The sequence below is a fragment of the Coregonus lavaretus genome, assembly GCF_964263955.1.
Source record: "Coregonus lavaretus genome assembly, chromosome: 3".
Classification (NCBI taxonomy): domain Eukaryota; kingdom Metazoa; phylum Chordata; class Actinopteri; order Salmoniformes; family Salmonidae; genus Coregonus; species Coregonus lavaretus.
Window position 1 is genome coordinate 74480615 of NC_139990.1, and position 17749 is coordinate 74498363.

General features: G+C 42.5%; 1 protein-coding gene across 1 annotated transcript in view; it reads right to left on the reverse strand.

The window, feature by feature from the left end:
- LOC311112184 (transcription factor HIVEP3-like) overlaps positions 1–17307 on the reverse strand; it is a 96295-nt gene extending 78988 nt beyond the window's left edge. Inside the window, exon 1 of the mRNA XM_084155196.1 lies at positions 17118–17307. The gene's annotated coding sequence lies outside the window, so the exon portion shown is untranslated. The remainder of the gene's footprint in view (positions 1–17117) is intronic.
- Positions 17308–17749: the final 442 nt, after the last annotated feature.

Here is a 17749-nt window from a genome sequence, read left to right on the forward strand (position 1 = left end):
TTTTAATTTTACTTCGATTTTTGTTTTTGGATGAAAACGCTCAGTTTTTGTAATGCCCTCAATGGCTTTCATGTATTTCAAACATGAGCTTGTCCGAGGTGTTGGACTCGATGACAGTTGCTATCCATTGGAGCGCTGCGATTGGTTGCCCAAAATTCTGGGGTGGGACTTAGTGAAGAATCAATTGAATTGGCTACAATAGGAAATCATAGTAGTCAAACCACAGTTGGGTTCACAAGTTTGGACAGCAGAGTATAATACAGTAAAGAAAAGAGGAGTATAGTTCAGTACAGTACACAGTAGTTGAGTACAATAAAGTTCATTACACGATAAGGTACTGTATTGTACTGTACTCTACTGTACTGAGCTCTACTGTGCTGTACTTTGATGTCCAAACTTGTGAAACATAGACGTCTATGATTGGTTCAGATTTGGTCTGGTCTGGACCAAACAAATCTGGTCTTGTTTGGGGGCAGAGCTCATTAAAATAATAGCCAGTGTGTAGAATAATACCCAAATACGCAAAGGAGAATATTGCATATTTATACCTTTGTGTACCTATTTAGGATACATCACCATGAAGAGAATGACATTCATATCCATAATTATGCATTTCTGTGTAGTACAGATCAGGGACTTCACTTACTGTAGTTCAATAACCAAAATAGATTTTTTCAAAGTCAACGTGTCATTGAATAGCTGACAACCCATTCTTTCTGCAGACATCGTTTAATTTTAATTCAGAGCAGATATTTAACAGTTTTTCACAGAAACTGAGGGAGATTTTACCTAAATTCTGTTACCAAACTTTGCATCTGCACAGTTCTTCCAGTAAAATGTGTTTTTGTACATTCTGTGTAAATTGTTAAAAGTAGTCCTTGTGCATAGAGTTATGCTTTGTTAAACTTTGAAATCGACCAAAAAAATATATATATATACATATTGTAAAGTGGTTATCCCACTGGCTATAAGGTGAATGCACCCATTTGTAAGTCGCTCTGGATAAGAGCGTCTGCTAAATGACGTAGATGTAAATGTAATTTTGTTTGGCATACATTTTAGGTGACAAATCTGAGTCTCAGCGCAATTCCATTACCATGGAATTGACCAGCACTAACACCATGGTACCAAGATAAAACACTTAAATCAAATGTTTTAAAAGGTATAAAATGTATAATTGTCTTAAAAATATAAAACGTATAAGTGTTTTAAAAAGTATAAAAACACAGAAGCGCTGTATCGCCACTCAAACTTTATGCTTCCTACTTCCTGGTCATGTGATTCCGCGACGCGGTTAGCTTTTAATAGCTAGGACCGCTATTTCTTGTCCCGGAATCCCTCTTAACAGACAGGTTGAAGCCTGCTTGACAGAGCCGCTAAGCTGCTAGCCATCAAGCTAACGAAGTTAGTCCCAGATGAGTTTTGCAGCCCTCTGTCTGGAGAAATAAATGAACGGTTCCAGCGCTGTAGGAGATGTATCTACTACGCTTGTTTCGGGACAAACTGGATCACTCAGAGTTCCAATGCGGCAATTGTTTGCTTGCAAAGGACTATAGGCTTGAGTTGGCTTCCTTGATCACGCAGGTCGCCAGCCTACGTAAGAAACTGGGGAAAACGCAGAGTGGAATGTTTACCTTTTCTACGCCGGTGGCAGGACGGCGTTCGCACTTGTTGGATGCATCTTTGCCTTGTCGTTTGTCATTATCCGACCGGCTGGTGTTGCCCGGAGTTTGTTCGCCAGGGGAGCCATCTCCTGCCTCTCCTCCCCCTCTGATAGAGGAGTCGAAGGAGCACAGCAAGAGGACCATGGCAATCAACGATGGTCGCATGTCACGAGCCGTGGAAGCCGAAGACAGCAGCCTCCCGCGAAGCAGTATACACTCCCAATGAGAGGCCCGGAGCGGATACAAACAAAGAATAGTTTCGCCATCCTGGAGCTTGATCTTCCTGCACCGTCGTCGCTGGGGGTATCTGCGTCTGCGGCCGCAGTGCCTACTCCTACGATATCGAAGTCAACAACCTTCCGTCCCTGCTCTGGATGGAACGGGGCATCTCCATCTGTCGGATGCCTGCACCAGGCGCCGGGAGAAACAGGCTCAAGTTATCCTGCCTCTCGCCTGTCCATAAAGGGTTCTCCGAATCCTGTGAAGCGTGGGAGTGGGCAGATTTCCCCGTCCTTCTCGCCAGCCATGATTTTGGGCAGCTCCATTGTAAGAAATGTGACCGTTCCTGCTGCAAAAACAATGTGCTATCCCAGAGCTCGAGTAAATTACATCACTAAGCTGCTCCAGAATGTACCACATCAATTCTATCGTAGTCTATGTGGGTTTTAATGACATTATGAAGGGCAGCTCTGAACAGTTGAAACTGGATTTTAAAGGGCTGATTGACTCCGCTAGACACTAATAAAATACCCATCATATCTGGACCTGTACCCTTTCTGAATCGTGGCATTGAATGCTTTAGCAGGATTCTTTCTCTTCACAACTGGCTACGTGATTATTGCAGGTCAAATGCGTGTAACGTTTTTGACAATTTCGATACCTTTTGGGAAAAAAAACACGTTTTATAAGGAGGATGGGATCCACCCAAATCATTTGGGTTCCTGGATCCTTTCACAGCATTATAAGCCTGCGTTGAGACACTGACTTATCAATGACCCAAACCCATCTCAGTTAATCCCTACCACCATTGTGACGCTGAGCTGTCATAATGCTTCATCAAATGTACATTATACCAGTGGCGTTGGCAGACACAATGTAAGTGTCTCCCGAGTGGCGCAGTGGTCTAAGGCTGTGCCACTAGAGATCCTGGTTCGAATCCAGGCTCTGTCGTAGCCGGCCACGACCAGGAGACCCATGGGGCAGCGCACAATTGGCCCAGCGTCGTCCAGGGTAGGGGAAGGAATGGCCGGCAGGGATGTAGCTCAGTTGGTAGAGCATGGCGTTTGCAACGCCAGGGTTGTGGGTTCGATTCCCATGGGGGGCCAGTATAAAAAATAAATAAAATATAAAAATAAAAAAAGTATGCACATTACTAACTGTAAGTCGCTCTGGATAAGAGCGTCTGCTAAATGACTAAAATGTAAATGTAAGTAACCTAATTTATGTCCCTTTAACTGCCCTGAATGCCTCTGCTGATCCTACAGCTATTGTATGCAGTAATCATGTGCCTATGAACCAGATTTATACTGTTAGCACTGAGGCGGTGTGCCCTAGAAATAAGTCCAGTGTGTGTAGCTCACCCTGCACTAACATAAACAACATGAGCATATCTACTTCTGATAAGCTTCCCAGTAAAGCAATGAAAACAAGTAAGCATCCCAGAAAAGTACTCAAAATATCCCACGTTAACATATGTAGCTTAAGAAACAAGGTTCATGAAATCAATAATTTGCTAGTAACAGATGACATTCATATTCTGACTATCTTTGAAACTTAGAGAGGATCTCATGTTAAATACTGTTTAAGTAACATGACTACAGGTTCATCGGCCTCACCTAAAGCCCATTCTTATGGGAAGCTGCTATAGAACACCAAGTGCTAACAGTCAGTATCTGGATAACATGTGTGAAATGCTTGATAATGTATGTGATATCAACAGAGAGGTATACTTTTCTGGGTGATTTAAATATTGACTGGCTTTCATCAATCTGCCCACTCAAGAAAAAGCTTCAAACTGAAACCAGTGCCTGTAACCTGATTCAGGTTATCAGTTAACCTACCAGGGTCATTACAAACAGCGCAGAAATGAAATAATCAACATGTATTGAACACATCTTTACTAATGCTGCAGAAATTTGCTTGAAAGCAGTATTCAAATGTAGTGATCACAATATAGGAGCCATATCCAAAGGCTGGGCCTAATATTGCATATAAGAGGTCATACAATAGGTTGTAGTGATTCCTATGTTGTTGATGTAAAGAATATTTGTTGGTCCGTGGTGTGTAATGAGGAGCAAACAGACACTGCACTTGCCACATTTATGAAATTGCTTATTCCAGTTACTAATAAGCATGCACATATTAAGAAAAAGACAAAAAACTGTTAAATCCACGTGGATTGATGAGGAATTAAAACATGTTATGGTTGAGAGGGATGAGGCAAAAGGAATGGCAAATAAGTCTGGCTGCATAACCGATTGGCAAACGTATTGCAAATTGAGTAATCATGTGACTAAACTGAATAAAAATAAGAAGAAACTAGATATGAAACAAAGAAAAATGGCATAAAGAATGATAGTAAAAAGCTTTGGAGTACCTTAAACACAATTTTGGGAAAAAAGGCAAACTCAGCACCATCATTCACTGAATCAGATGGCTCATTCATCACAAAACTGATTGATATTGCCAACTACTTTAATGATTTTTACATTGGCAAGATTAGCAAACTTAGGCATGACATGCCAGCAACAAATGCTAACAATACACATCCAAGTATATCTGACCAAATTATGAAAGACACATTGCAATTTTGAATTCCATAATGTGAGTGTGGAAGAGGTGAAAAAAGTATTGTTATACATCAACAATGACAAGCCACCAGGGTCTGACAACTTGGATGGAAAATTACTGAGGATAATAGCGGACGACATTGCCACTTCAATTTTTTCGATTTAAGCCTACTAGAAAGTGTGCCCCCCCCCCCCCCCCTTCAGGTCTGGAGGGAAGCAAAAGTCATTCCGCTACCTAAGAATAGTAAAGCCCCCTTTACTGGCTCAAATAGCCGACCAATCAGCATGTTACCAACCCTTAGTAAAACTTTTAGAAAAAATTGTGTTTGACCAGATACAATGCAATTTTACAGTAAACAAATTGACAGACTTTCAGCACGCTTATAGGGAAGACAATTCAACAAGCACAGCACTTACACAAATGACTGATGATTGGCTGACAGAAAATGATAATAAAAACATTGTGGGGGCTCTTTGGTTAGACTTCAGTGCGGCTTTTGACATTATCGATCATAGTCTGCTGCTGGAAAAATATGTGTTATGGCTTTACACCCCCTGCTATATTGTGGATAAAGAGTTACCTGTCTAACAAAACACAGAGGGTGTTCCTTAATGGAAGCCTCTCCAACATAATCCAGGAAGAATCAGGAAATCCCCAGGGCAGCTGTCTAGGCCCCTTTCTTTTTTCAATCTTTACTAACGACATGCCACTGGCTTTGAGTAAAGGCAGTATGTCTATGTATGCGGATGACTCAACACGACACACGTCAGCTACCACAGCGACTGAAATGACTGCAACACTTAACAAAGAGCTGCAGTTAGTTTCAGAGTGGGTGGCAAGGAATAAATTAGTCCTAAATATTTATAAAACCAAAAGCATTCTATTTGGGACAAATCATTCACTAAACCCTAAACCTCAACTAAATCTTGTAATAAATAATGTGGAAATTGAGCAAGTTGAGGTGACTAAACTGCTTGGAGTAACCCTAGCTTTTAAACTGTCATGGTCAAAACATATTGATACAACAGTAGCTAAGATGGAGAGAAGACTGTCCATAACAAAGAGCTGCTCTACCTTCTTAACAGCAGTATCAACAAGGCAGGTCCTACAGGCCCTAGTTTTGTCGCACCTGGACTACTGTTCAGTCGTGTGGTCAGGTGCCACAAAAAGGGACTTAGGAAAATTGCAATTGGCTCAGAACAGGGCAGCACGGCTGGCCCTTGGATGTACACAGAGAGCTAACATTAATAATATGCATGTCAATCTCTCCTGGCTCAAAGTGAAGGAGAGATTGACTTCATCACTATTTGTATTTGTGAGAGGTATTGACATGTTGAATGCACCGACCTGTCTGTTTGAACTATTGGCGCACAGCTCGGACACCCATGCATACCCCACAAGACATGCCACAAGAGGTCTCTTCACAGTCCCCAAGTCCAGAACAGACTATGGGAGGTGCATAGTACTACATAGAGCCATGACTACATGTAACTCCATTCCGCATCAAGTAACTGATGCATGCAGTAAAATTAGATTTAAAAACAACAGATAAAAATACACCTTGTGGAACAGCGGGGACTGTGAAGCAACACAAACATAGGCACAAACACATGCATACACACACGATAACATACGCACTATACACACACATGGATTTTGTATTGTAGATATGTGGTTGTGGTGGAGTAGGGGCCTGAGGGCACACCGTGTGTTGTGAAATCTGTAAATGTATTGTAATGTTTTTAAAATTGTATAACTGCCTTAATTTTGCTGGACCCCAGGAAGAGTAGCTGCTGCCTTGGCACCAGCTAATGGGGATCCATAATAAATACAAATGTGATAATGAAGCCCAGGGAAATTACACCTGCTTTCTATCAAACACTTTTCTAGCATAGGGCTTAGGCTAAACGCACATTTCCAGCTTGTGTCCTATGAAGTGCAGAGTACCTTGAGCGTCGCTTTAGTACACTACCAGGCTGTGTTCTGCCCCCGAGCTGAGCCTAAACATTTTCTGTAGGAATGCTCATGCAAATATTGACCTTCAATTAGGGAGTACAGTGGATTAACAGATGCCCTTGCATGGCTTTGCAGTACTGGCAGAAAAAACAGACATAAACAACAACAAAATATACATACCCACAGTAGACAAACACACACCTAAGTTGTAAATATATCCCAAAAAACACACACACAAACGTTTGTTTTACTATTCTTGTGGGGACCAAACAATTTATTCCCATTCAAAATCCCATTTTCCCTAACGAACGACCCAGCATCTAAAACAACATGCTCTTTATGTGACCTTAACTGCCTTCATCCCAGGGCACAGCCAGCGGCCTAGGTACTGTGCTGCTAGGCTTGCATGGTCAAGGCATGCATGACCCAACATTGAATTAACAGTGGTGACGTTCTGGGGACTTGGGTTGAAGACCTCGGTTGGAGAAGGGGTGAATGGCTCTAAAAGAAGCTGAGCGGTATTAGCAACCTTCAGCCTTATATGTAGAGGTGTGTTGGTGACATGCAAATGCAGGGATTTTTCTGCCATTGTAATCCTTGGGCGTGAAAAATAAAGTATTTTTTTATCAATATTGTTTTAATTACTTTTCAGGATGGAAAAACACTTTCAGTGTAAACTTAAACCAGATATGAACTATGTAGAAAATATATAATATATATATATATACAGTGAGGAAAAAAAGTATTTAGTCAGCCACCAACTGTGCAAGTTCTCCCACTTAAAAAGATGAGAGAGGCCTGTAATTTTCATCATAGGTACACATCAACTATGACAGACAAAATGAGGGGAAAAAATCCAGATAATCACATTGTAGGATTTTTAATGAATTTATTTGCAAATTATGGTGGAAAATAAGTATTTGCTCAATAACAAAAGGTTCTCAATACTTTGTTATATACCCTTTGTTGGCAATGACACAGGTCAAACGTTTTCTGTAAGTCTTCACAAGGTTTTCACACACTGTTGCTGGTATTTTGGCCCATTCCTCCATGCAGATCTCCTCTAGAGCAGTGATGTTTTGGGGCTGTCGCTGGGCAACACGGACTTTCAACTCCCTCCAAAGATTTTCTATGGGGTTGAGATCTGGAGACTGGCTAGACCACTCCAGGACCTTGAAATGCTTCTTATGAAGCCACTCCTTCGTTGCCCGGGCGGTGTGTTTGGGATCATTGTCATGCTGAAAGACCCAGCCACGTTTCATCTTCAATGCCCTTGCTGATGGAAGGAGGTTTTCACTCAATTTCACGATACATGGCCCCATTCATTCTTTCCTTGACACGGATCAGTCATCCTGGTCCCTTTGCAGAAAAACAGCCCCAAAGCATGATGTTTCCACCCCCATGCTTCACAGTAGGTATGGTGTTCTTTGGATGCAACTCAGCATTCTTTGTCCTCCAAACACGACGAGTTGAGTTTTTACCAAAAAGTTCTATTTTGGTTTCATCTGACCAATCCTCTTCTGGATCATCCAAATGCACTCTAGCAAACTTCAGACGGGCCTGGACATGTACTGGCTTAAGCAGGGGGACACGTCTGGCACTGCAGGATTTGAGTCCCTGGCGGCGTAGTGTGTTACTGATGGTAGGCTTTGTTACTTTGGTCCCAGCTCTCTGCAGGTCATTCACTAGGTCCCCCCGTGTGGTTCTGGGATTTTTGCTCACCGTTCTTGTGATCATTTTGACCCCACGGGGTGAGATCTTGCGTGGAGCCCCAGATCGAGGGAGATTATCAGTGGTCTTGTATGTCTTCCATTTCCTAATAATTGCTCCCACAGTTGATTTCTTCCAACCAAGCTGCTTACCTATTGCAGATTCAGTCTTCCCAGCCTGGTGCAGGTCTACAATTTTGTTTCTGGTGTCCTTTGACAGCTCTTTGGTCTTGGCCATAGTGAAGTTTGGAGTGTGACTGTTTGAGGTTGTGGACAGGTGTCTTTTATACTGATAACAAGTTCAAACAGGTGCCATTAATACAGGTAACGAGTGGAGGACAGAGGAGCCTCTTAAAGAAGAAGTTACAGGTCTGTGAGAGACAGAAATCTTGCTTGTTTGTAGGTGACCAAATACTTATTTTCCACCATAATTTGCAAATAAATTCATTAAAAATCCTACAATGTGATTTTCTGGATTTTTCTTTCTCAATTTGTCTGTCATAGTTGACGTGTACCTATGATGAAAATTACAGGCTTCTCTCATCTTTTTAAATGGGAGAACTTGCACAATTGGTGGCTGACTAAATACTTTTTTCCCCCAATGTATGTATGTATGTATGTATGTATGTATGTATGTATGTATGTATGTATGTATGTATGTATGTATGTATATATATATATAAATCTTCATTTTAACAGACGCTCTTATCCAGAGCGACTTACAGGAGCAATTAGGGTTAAGCGCCTTGCTCAAGGGCACAGACAGATTTTTCACCTAGTCGGCTCGGGGATTAGAACCAGCGACCTTTCGGTTACTGGCACAACGCTCTTAACCACTAAGCTACCTGCCGCCCCCACTAATGTAGCTTACATTTTCCGGTTTGGATGAGAATTGTGTTACGCTGTCGTTACTTCTGTGAATGTCTGAACATTTCATCCAAAAATAAACTGCTCACATTGAGGACATAACGTCGTAAAGACTGTTTGTTCAAAATGTTTCTGGATAACACATCTGGATTCCACTGGAAGCCTTTCCAGGGATTCAAAGGGCTTTTTCAGAGTGTGCGTGTGTTGCGGCCTCTGTTTTCATAGACAGAGGCAAGGCTTAGGGGGCTTTTTTTGGAGCGTCTCCCGTCAGCAGATCCCCAGCACGGCTGGAGGATTTTCCCCCAAAGTCCTCCTCCGCTCTTCCCCTCCTACCTCCTCCCCTTCCATGAAGCAGAAATCCCCACCAGAGCAAGGCACACAGGGCTCCAGCACTGGCAACCACCTAGATGGCTTCCACACAACACAAAGGAACACAGAGACAGCCTTGCTCAAAGCACTGCTACTCTCACATGGGAGACAGGTTACAGACGAGTGGAAGGCTTGATAGGGAAATAGAGAGATGTGGAGAGATAGTGAGGAGGTGTAGCCTCGTCTGTGTGGCTCCTGCATGTTTTGGTCATTTTTCCTTTTGTCTCTGGTATACACACACAGGCACAGACAGACCTCCCTCACTTAACCACTGAGGTGTGACCAGGCTGAGCATAAAGAGGACATGCAGATACTAGACATGGACAGAAAAGCGGGGGAGAAGGGTAGAGGGAGAGTGTGGCAAAGACAAAAGAGAGCAGGGAGCAAGAGAAAAGAGAAAGCGAGAACACATTTGAGAAGAACAGATTAGGGAGGTAAAGTACAAGAAAGCTGACATATTTTGTCCAAGTTTTGGCTTCAAAACAAGCTTTTTTTACTTGGAAAAATAAAAATCACAAAAAATAGCTTTACTTGATATTCAGCCATTATCTTCACTGAACAGTGTGTCACTCGTCAGGAAGTGAAATGGTACAATTAAGATGAACAATTAAGGTCTTGTTAAAGCTTCAGCTCTGGGAAGTTGTGAAAACAGGGCGTACCCTCCAACACACCCAGCTGAGGGCCCGTGTATCCTGGGACCTATAAAACCTCCAAATATCTCTCTCTCTGTATGTGTGTGTGTGCCCCACCACTGAAATGCAATGCCTTGCCTGCAAGGCCAATCGATAAATATGCAAGTCATGCATCTGGCCTGATCTCTCAATGCAACACAGAGAGAGAGCCTCCCTCTCTACAGTCTTTATTGCAGGATCAACACACAAGTCCACACAGCACTATCTAGCCATGGTCATTTGGACCCTGCATCCACTAAACGCATTAAGGCTACAGGATTTCATTAACAACTTTAACGTGTGAAGGTTACAAGTAAGCCTCCATTTCAATGGTATCCCATGTCAATGAGATAAAAGAGACTAGTCACCAGCTCTGGACAGTGGACACTGCATGGGCAGTAGCTTTCTTATCCATTCCTAAAACAAGACACCCCTCCAAAACACTGCTCTTACCAATAATAGCCTGCCACCACAGACATACTGTACTCGTGGTGTATGACACTGCAGTCACACTGCCACTGTTGCACAAGAGACTAAAACACGCGCACAGTGAGGTTCTCTACATTCCCTCTCCCAAAAGGAGCGTATAACATCAGTTTACACATATAAAGATATAGCCCAGGCAGAAGTAGTACAGACAATATTTTCCACACACACTAAACCTTAGTAGGAGAGCTGTTACCTAAAGGCCTTGTGTGGTTACAGGCATTGGGTACTATTAAGATCATTTCATGTAGGGAGCTATTTGACAACTGCACCATGCAAAATCCCTCATATGAGCCCATGTTCTGTTGGTAAATATGAGCACATGTAATGATTAACTACTGTGGGAGTAAGGAGTGTTACAGTAACAACATCCTCCCTATCTACTCTTATTGCAGATCCTGCCCTGTGTGTGTGTCTATTGCGTAATCACCATTGGCACTGGAGCCAACCACAGTAACATATCAGTTGAGTCTGCTACCGAAGACTCTTTCGTTGAGGTAGCCAACACACTGGCCTGGGTCTGTGCCAGGGACATCTAGTATTTAGACCCCTTCCCTTTTCCCACATTTTGTTACGTTACAGCCTTATTCTAAAATGGATTAAATAAACATTTTTCCTCATCAATCTACACACAATACCCCATAATGACAAAGTGAAACAGGTTTTTAGACATTTTTGGCCCGCGGCTGAATCTAGTTGATGATCCCTGGCCTACATAGTAAGGATGCATTTACAATGAATTAATGACCTTACTGAAATAATCAAGCTAGTGGGCCAGCTGGCTTCCTGACCAGTGCTCCAGTTCTGGGTTTTCAGTCCCCCAAAAAAATGTGTCCAGGGCCTTGTTCCTGGCTCCCTCTTCTCTGAGGGACATAGTTGTTCTATTATTCCCTTGTGTTTCAGAGAACAGGATTAATGACCAGCAGCGGGGACATGAAAAGGTTGTATCTGCTTGTTTACTTCTGTCCCTAGGACCAGTCTCTGGGATTAAACACCCTGTGTGTGTGAATGTGTGTGTGTGTGTGTGTGTGTGGGGGGGGTGCTTTCAATGACCACTGGCAGGCCAAAGCAAGGGAAATGAATAACTGCAATAGCAGCCACAGAGTCATGGTCACAGTTCTCCAGACACAAACATAAACACAAGCGACACAGTAAGAAGAAGAGGACAGACAGGTGGGACAATGCCTAACAGCAACTCCTGTCCACTTGTACAGTAGCTACATCCTTGTTACAGTACATGCTGGGTGTTGTGAACCATATGTGACTACACATAAAAGACGTCTGCTGCTGTAACTTACTAGAAACAGCCATCCTTGCCAGACCAGACTCTCTGCTCCTCAGTCTCCATATCATCTGCATCAGAAACCGCAGCTGTCTGAATGCCTATTTGGATACTGGATCTCAGAGACTGGATATTATTTCCGCAGCAACACACACTTCTTGTCCTCTCTGCCACTGGCATTTCATTAATTTAAATCAGCATGTTGCCACCTGCTAGGCTGAGTCGGTGTGTGAGAGATGAGGAGGGGGAGCTGGATGCAAGGTGTGTTTGTGTGAGAGAGAGGTTCTGTGTTAATTGGCAGAAAATCACCCTCACCCATCTGAAGCACTGTGTGAGCCAGGGACACGAGAACTACAGGAGACATACATGATGCACACACACACCCACGCACGCACCCACCCATACATACACACACAATACTGTACCTGTGCCTATGTGCTGCACAGCCTGCATGTTGATATATTGGGGCTAATCAAATTCCTATCAAACAGTGAATGCCAAAATCCTGAATAGCTAGTATATTTGTCATTCACCCCTTTGAAATCACTCACTGGTAAAGTTATGAGAGGTTCTCCAATAACATTCAGTTAAAGTTTTTTATCAAAGTAATCACACTTAACAAGCCAGTATCCCTCCTGTCAACGTTTCTGCCAACTTATCACGATAAAAACACAAAGCAAACTCAACCAGTAGGTTATGACCATTTTCACCACAACCATTTAGTGCTTAAGCTCTAAATGGTTTTAATGATCAAGTGGTTTACGATGACTTCAAACAATTCTGACCTTCCTGAAGAAACAAACCCAAAATCTCCCAGGCTCCATGCTGAGCTAGTGCTGCTGTCCTCCGCCAGCACAACAAGTTGCTCGAACACCGTTCTCTGAGGAAATAATTGCATATTGGCCTCTATACACAGATCCCCCTCAGCACGAGAGCATGACTGTACTTCACTGCAGCCCCAGAGCAGAGGAAAGACTGTAAGAAAGGCCTGGGTCTAGGCCTGTACTCTAGGGGCCATTGACAATGCTTTTTAGTTCAGAACTAGGCTTAATCTGTATCAGGGAAACTGGCCCCTAGAGAGCAGCAACAATATCATAACCAGATCTGCCTCATTACATTTTGCAAACGCCATGCTCTACCAACTGAGCTACATCCCTGCCAGCCATTCCCTACCCTACCCTGGACGACACTGGGACAATTGTGCGCCGCCCCATGGGTCTCCCGCCGCCCCATGGGTCTCCCGATTCGAACCAGGATCTCTAGTGGCACAGCTAGCACTGCGATGCAGTGCCTTAGACCACTGCGCCACTCGGGAGGCCTATGGAAGATTGGAAACTTAACCACTAAATTCTTGGGTTGTTAGGGATTTTGGCAGAGGCTCTTTATCTACCTCCCCAGAGTCAGATTAACTCATGGATACTATTTGTATGTCTCTACGTCCAGTATGAAGGAAGCTGCTAACTAGCATTATCGCAATTGGCTCGCGAAACTACCTCTAACTTCCATCATACTGGACCGATACATAAAAGAGGTATCCATCCACGAGTTCATCTGACTCTGTGGAAGTAGATAAAGGGCTTCATTGCCAAAATCCAGAACTATCCCTTTAAGAGTGCACTTTCTATCTTCCTCTGTTCATTAGCTTAAACTGGTTTTACCAGCCTATTGCCACCTTACCTGGGGAGCAAATAAACAGTCGTGTGCTGAGGAGAGCTAAATTAAAACAGCTAGTGTACACATCCCACCACATAACTGGAGTGAGTGAGTTCTTAATCTGCCCAGTTAGTTCAGGGCTGTAAGGCCCATGTCTGACTCTTAGAACTGTCTCTTAAAACGAGACCAAGGCCAGATATCCAACAAGTGGTTTGGCCTGATGCTGTCAGATCACCAAATATGTCCAGTTGCACTACAGAAGGCTCACATGTCCAACATCAATACATGTGAAACAATGTGTCTTCTTGAATGTTGCATCATGGTGGTTGCAGTCAAATACTATATCGTTTATCCTATGTATTCTTCAGATATACATATTATATCCTACTGCTGATAGCTACTGCTGCAAGCTAGTATTGGGAGCACTGCATTGTGAAAAGCAATTACTTCATCTGAGCGCAACGTATGTTGTTGAACGCTAAACGAGAGACTTCGGTTTTTGTTTGTGTAAAGTTGTTTCCTTGTAAAGTTTGATTTGATATACTTTTTGATTTTGGATCCCCCGGCTCAGTTGGGCTCAGTTGCTGTGAACGCTACTACAGTGCATTCGGAAAGTATTCAGACCCCTTGACTTTTTCACAATTTTGTCATGTTACAGCCTTATTCTAAAATGGATTAAATTAATTTCCCCTCATCAATACCCCATAATGACAAAGCCAAAAACAGGTTTTTAGATTTTTTTGCAAATCTATTAAAAATAAAAAACAGAAATACCTTATTTAAATAAGTATTCAGACCCTTTGCTATGAGGCTCGAAATTGAGCTCAGATGCATCCTGTTTCCCTTGATCATCCTTGAGATGTTTCTATAACTTGATTGGAGTCCACCTGTGGTAAATTCAATTTATTGGACATGGTTTGGAAAGGTACACACCGGTCTATATAAGGTCCCACAGTTGACAGTGCATGTCAGAGAAAAAAAAACAAGCCATGAGGTTGAAGGAATTGTCCGTAGAGCTCGGAGACAGGATTGTGTCGAGGCACAGATCTGGGGAAGGGTACCAAAAAATGTCTGCAGCATTGAAGGTCCCCAAGAACACAGTGGCCTCAATCATTCTTAAATGGAAGAAGTTTGGAACCACCAACACTCTTCCTAAAGCTGGCCGCCCGGCCCACCTGAGCAATCGGGGGAGAAGGGCCTTAAAGCAACATCTCAAGACATCAGTCAGGAAGTTAAAGCTTGGTCGCAAATGGGTCTTCCAAATGGACAATGACCCCAAGCATACTTCCAATGTTGTGGCAAAATGGCTTAAGGACGACAAAGTCAAGGTATTGGAGTGGCCATCACAAAGCCCTGACCTCAATCCTATAGAACATTTGTGGGCCGAACTGAAAAAGCATGTGCGAGCAAGGAGGCCTAAAAACCTGACTCAGTTACACCAGCTCTGTCAGGAGGAATGGGCCAAAATTCACCCAACTTATTGTGGTGGGAAGCTCGTGGAAGGCTACCCGAAAAGTTTGACCCAAGTTAAACAATTTAAAGGCAATGCTACCAAATACTAACTGAGTGTATGTAAACTTTTGACCCACTGGGAATGTGATGAAAGAAATAAAAGCTGAAATAAATCATTCTCTACTATTATTCTGACATTTCACATTCTTAAAATAAAGTGGTGATCCTAACTGACCTAAAACAGGGAATTTTTACTAGGATTAAATGTCAGGAATTGTGAAAAACTGAGTTTAAATGTATTTGGCTAAGGGGTATGTAAACTTCCAACTTCAACTGTATGAGATTATTGGGAATATGCACAGTGAAAATTCTAAACTTCCAAAAGAGCAAGCTAAAATTACCCACACTAATGAGTAATGACCCGTTAATATATGGGGTAATAGAAAATATAAAGGAAAAAAGGGATAGATGCAAAGCATATTTTTATATCATGTCATGTCATGTCATGTAGGCCTACAGTATAGTCTATCCTTTTGTCCTAAAATGCCCTTGATAACAGTACCTTTTAACATGCTTAAAAAGGAACCAAGACCGCATCACGTCAAACGCGGACAATAACAACAAATGTATTGACCATGTCCTATGACTAATGCACAGAAAATGTCATATCACCAGTATAAGAAGGAGATCTCATACGATCAGCATTACTGTAATGTGTGTTTTCAGACAGGCGACCCACTACAGTATCGACTCAAGCTTTCCCAACAAAGCAGCCCATTACTAGGCTATGCGCAATTTCATTCTGGACAGTGGCGCTCTCCAGAATTCATCATCAACAGATGACTGGCATATAGGTAAGCCAAAACTGGATGAATGCATGCTTTGCTATCACATTGCAAGATGTTATTTCTCGAAATCCCATGTAGCTCAGTTGGTAGAGCATGGCGCTTGCAACGCCAGGGTTGTGGGTTCGATTCCCACGGGGGGCCAGTAAGAAAATGTATGCACTCACTAACTGTAAGTCGCTCTGGATAAGAGCGTCTGCTAAATGACTAAAATGTAAATCGCATCTTGGCAGATGTAGGCCTATGCAGACTATTCTAGGCTATGATTCACTGTATAACATGATCAACTCCAATGATCAAGACTATGTTGAGCAAGTTAGCACATTAATTCATATAAATGGACAGACTTTACGTTGGTGAATGAAGGCAGGTTGGCCTAACGATTTTTTGCCATCCTTCTTTTTCCCCATTGCACAAGAATGTAGCCAAGAAAAAAAAAGTTTAAGCACACAATTATTTTACGCACACAATTTATATTAGAAATGCACGATATTAGGCTATATTACCAAAAAAAATTGCAATATACCCTAATATAGCCTATAAATGTCAAATATATAGCATATTCTTATTTTAGCCTGTCAAAATACAACACATTCCAAATTCATATCTATAATAGCATAGCATATTCAGAATTTAACCAAAGACAGTACAGTATGAAGATAGGCAGAAACTGCTTCTTCAATAGAAATCCCCGATCACACTCGGTGATGTCATGGCGACGTTAGCTTGCGAAACTCATGCGCAGAAACACGTAATCGGGTCTAACGGTGGTCTCGCGCCGAACTGCGCATGTGCATAGCTTCAGCTAAAGGCACTCCTTCAATATTAAGTTGTTTCTGAATTAAATGAAAACGTGACCGTTTGTCACCTTCAAGAGGTTGGAGTGTTCAACTACTTAAGACATTGGCTCGAATCAAGGTTGTGCCTTTAGATTTCGAGAAAATTAACAACTAAGGAATAATTACTGTCATTAACTCCTCAAACCTGGACCTGGTCTGCTTGGTCTGTTTCGCAAGCGTTCCCGAATGTCTTGCGATGTTGTTGCCTCTGGGTTTAGAAACTCTGTGATTTGACAGTCAGGAAGTGCAATTCAATTCACGGCATGTGCTACAATTCCAATACCGTTACAGTAGCAATGTAATACTGTCTACTTTACACTGAGATTAGGCAACTTGAATGTTGAGCAGCCCAAATATTGGAAAAATAAACAGAGTGAGTGCCAAAGTCCTCAACTTCACAGCATTAGCCTACAACTGCCATATTTCTTCATATTTCCTTGAGCTTGGACATAATGTCATCATATTCTTCACTAACCCGGTCGTTCGAACAACTAAAATACATAACGTGAAGTTACACGGTTTAGCACTACTTACCAGCTTGCTACGGTGTGGGTGCTGCAGCCATTTATCCCGTAGCGAAAGGGCCAGAAGTCCGCATTCCTCGGCTGTGTCGCGGTGTGTGTAGTGCAGATCTTGCAGCGCTGCTTGAAGGCAAGCTGAACCAAACTGGGGGGCTTTCCCTTTGCCTTGTCAAACTGGAACTACGACGCCACATTCAGCTGATTAGCACAACAAAAACACCATCACGCGCTACACAAAAACTCCGCGCCGCCGCACGAGACGGAAAGAGGATCCCGCCCCATTTCATCGTCTCCCATTGGCCTGGCTTGCTAGGACATTTTCATTCGATGGGACTTGTGAAGCAAAAGTCCGAACTTGAAATCTTCTTCATACTTCTTATTAAAAGGGCTTGCAAAGCAAGAGTCCCCACTTTAAATATTCGTCATACTTCTTATTATTACTATTTGGAAAACTACTCCTCTTACACCGTTTAAAAATGCACTGTGCAGAAATCGCTCCACCATTTCTTGGTTGCAAAAAATCTTATAGTTCACCTAATTTCAGTTTATGTGACAAAACGAGCAAGTATAGTGTAGAGAATCATTGTACCATCTAAATTGCTGGGAAATATAGTTTCCATAACCAAAATTATTGCATTTTCAGCT